The sequence below is a fragment of the Lutra lutra genome, chromosome 7 (genome assembly GCF_902655055.1).
Source record: "Lutra lutra chromosome 7, mLutLut1.2, whole genome shotgun sequence".
NCBI classification, from domain to species: Eukaryota; Metazoa; Chordata; class Mammalia; order Carnivora; family Mustelidae; genus Lutra; species Lutra lutra.
This window is the reverse complement of record NC_062284.1, coordinates 52,226,017-52,229,619: the sequence shown is the minus strand read 5'-3', so window position 1 is coordinate 52,229,619 and position 3,603 is coordinate 52,226,017. Positions and strand designations below refer to the sequence as shown.

The 3,603-nt window shown below is 37.1% G+C and overlaps 1 pseudogene; it reads left to right on the top strand.

Annotated features, from left to right (window-relative positions):
* The first annotated feature begins 1,526 nt into the window (after nt 1-1,526).
* Nucleotides 1,527-2,540, top strand: LOC125104417 (olfactory receptor 11H6-like; annotated as a pseudogene).
* Nucleotides 2,541-3,603: the final 1,063 nt, after the last annotated feature.

Sequence of the window (3,603 nt, the reverse complement as noted above, 5' to 3'; positions counted from 1 at the left end):
AAGAGGTCCATGACTGATTTTGTAATTTCTTCTCCTAAAAGCATCTGCAGTTCTATGAGTCCCCACAGTAATGTATGGAACACTATTATATTTGTTCTTTTTCTGAGATCTGAGACTAGAGTTTTCACTGTGATATAGAAGATGGTGTTCAACCATACAGATTTCTATGATACCCATTTTGTATCTTCAGGTAAGATAAAGCTCACATGACTCCAAGCTCCTTTCTGTCCTCCTTCCAACCCTCCTGGTTTTATATTATTTTAAATACCACTTAATGTATGAATTATGAAAGAATTCCTTCTCCAGAATCAAGGCCAGGTTTTTCCCTGAGAATTTATAGACAAATGTTACTTCAAAAATGTATTATAACTCTTAAAGTAGTTTTTCAATTCCCCATTTGTATTGCTCTATGTAGGAGTTGGGGCCCTGGGTTAGGGAAAGTTCCAGTAAGTGAATGTGAATACACCTTCTTTCAGTGAAGATTCAAGTGATAGACTGCCTATCGTGTTACTTTCACTTTCTTTTAGGGGATAGAAGAAAAGGTAATTTTATTCCTGCTTGAGATTGCAAGATTTGAGGAATAGCCTTTGTGAGCACAGCCAATCTCAACATATCTTTATAAATGATATATATGGACTTCAGTGTCTACTAAAGTATTTCATATCAATGGTGATCTTAGTGAAAATCTTGACATAGATTAAGAATTGATTGTAATTTTTTCGGCAATATTTGATATGAGCACAATATTGTAGAACTTGGTTCCTTATGTTTCTTTGTAAAATAAGGCAGATTGCCAGTAACTCTTTTTGAGTGTATTTTTACTGAAGAGAGGGATCAAAATGGGAAACCTTCTAATAGATTTTTATTTTAATAGATTTTATTTTAATATTCTAAATGAATATAGGAATATTTCACATAATTTAACACAATAAAATTAAAATCAGGTAAGTTACAAATATTTAAATCAATATTGTCCTCAAATCAGCTCAACATATTTCTCTCACAAATTGATCAAAGAATATTAAGTATTAATATTATCAGTATCTTTTAGGCTACAATTTTTTATCTCTGTTTATTCATTCCTTCTTCTTTCACTACTTAACCTAATAGTTGTAGGTCTTGGGGCACACTTGACTATTGTCAGTACCAAGTAACTTTGAATGAAAACCTGAGGATGACAAAAGAATTTTCATTTTTTTTAAAGATTTTTTTTTATTTATTTGACAGACGGAGATCACAAGCAGGCAGAGAGGCAGGCAGAGAGAGAGGAGGAAGCAGGCTCCCTGCTGAGCAGAGAGCCCCATGTGGGGCTGGATCCCAGGACCCTGAGACCACGACCTGAGCTGAAGGCAGCGGCTTAACCCACTGAGCCACCCAGGCGTCCCAGAATTTTCATTTTTATTCACTGTATTGAGAACAGAATTATGAATATATGGCCGTCATGGGAATACCACTGCATGGATTATGGTACTTTGTTATTTCCTGATACACAGAATGATTTAACCATATGCAAGGGATCTGCCCTAATGAGTAATATTTTAAGGCTACTTATAATATGGAAATCTGTTTTTTTTTTTTCAGCTTTAAAAACAAATGAATTTTCCAATATAAGTAATTGCTCTAGCTCTGTGAGTATATTCATTTTCTTGGGTTTCCCTTATACCTGGGAAATTCAGGTTCTCCTCTTTTCAGTCTTCTCTGGGACTTATATTCTGACAGTAACTGGAAATCTGTGCATTATCTGTGCTGTGAGATGGGACCATCGACTGCAAACTCCAATGTACATTCTGTTGACTAATTTTCCTTCCTGGAGATCTGTTTTATCACCTCCACTGTCCCTAATATGCTGGCCAACTTGCTCTCCTGAGACCAGCACCATCTCTTTCTATGGCTGCTTCCTCCAGTTCTACTTCTTCTTCTCCATGGGTACCACTGAGACTTTCTTCTTGTCTGCCATGGCCTTTGACAGGTACCTTGCTATCTGCAGGCCCCTGCACTATCCCACTGTCATGACTGTTCAGCGCTGCATCAGAATAGGAGCTGGATGCTGGGTGTGTGGTTTCCTATACTTCCTTTTGCCTATTTACCTCATCTCTCAACTCCCATTTTGTTGTTCCAATAAGATCGATCACTTCCTTTGTGACCCAGGACCTCTTATAAAGCTGTCCTGTGTGCCAGCTCCAGCAACTGAGATCATCTGTGCCATCTATAACTCAGTCCTCATTTTCTCTACCTTATTATTCATTAACAACTCCTATACCTTGGTGATCAGAGCTGTGCTGAGGGTCCTCTCAGGAGAAGGGCAGCATAAGGCCTTCTCCATGTGTGGCTCCCATCTGGCCGTAGTATCCCTATTCTATGGCTCTATCTTGGTTGTATATGTAAGCCCAACATCAGGCAATCCAGCCGGGATGCAGAAATATGTGACTTTGTTTTATTCTGTGTTAACTCCACTTTTCAACCCTTTGATCTATAGTCTTTGAAATAAAGAGATGAAGGCAGCTCTGAGAAAGTTATTTAAAATTGTGAGATTTAGTTAGAGGCATGGAAGAAATCTTTGAAGAAGTTTGTTTACTGAAATACTATACTGGAAATATGTAATTAAAAAGTTGATATTGAGTTGTATTAATTGAATTATGAAAATGTCTTTTGGGGAGAAGAGGAACATATTCAAAGATAATTAAAAGCTATTAAGTTAGGTGTACCTGGGCGGCTCAGTGGGTTAAGCCTCTGCCTTTGGCTCAGGTCATGATCCCAGGGTCCTGGGATTGAGCCCCACATTGGGCTCTCTGCTCCATAGGGAGCCTGCTTCCTCCTCTCTCTCTCTGCCTACTTGTGGTCTGTGTCTGTCAAATAAATACATAAAATCTTAAAAAAAGTTATTAAGTTAACTGGCCATCCATTTTGTTACTGTTAGAGAAAAATTTACATTGGACTTAAAATTTTCAAATGATGAAAAAATGATCTTTCTCACATTTAGATTTAATACTAGTTAAAATTTTGTTGTCAGTATTATACATGTATACACAAATATCAATCTGTAATGTATTTTACATTTATTAGAAGTATTTTTCCAATGAGCTGAAAGTATCATATGCTAAATTTACAAAGCGACATTTTATTTTAACCTCTGTGTCATTATTTTTTTTTTCATTTATTTGACAGACAGATCACAAGTAGGCAGAGAGGCAGGCAGAGAGAGAGAGAGGAGGAGGAGGCAGGCTCCCTGCTGAGCAGAGAGCCCGATGCGGGACTTGATCCCAGGACCCTGAGATCATGACCTGAGCTGAAGGCAGAGGATTCAACCACTGAGCCACCCAGGCGCCCACCCCTGTGTCATTATTAAAAATCATTAAGATTCACTCACTTTCTTATGAATGCTAACTTATAATTATATTTCTTTCCATTTTCTCACCAAGATTTAGTTAAAATACTCTTAGTATGTCAATCCAGATGACTACCAATAATTTTTCCATTATATACACTTTCAAGAATTATTTTTTAAGAACTCTATTTTGAATAAACCATGGATTGTTTCTTTTCAAATACCCCACTTAAAGCTGTATTAGAGAACTGTGTGTAAGGGTAAACAGTTTAGAGACA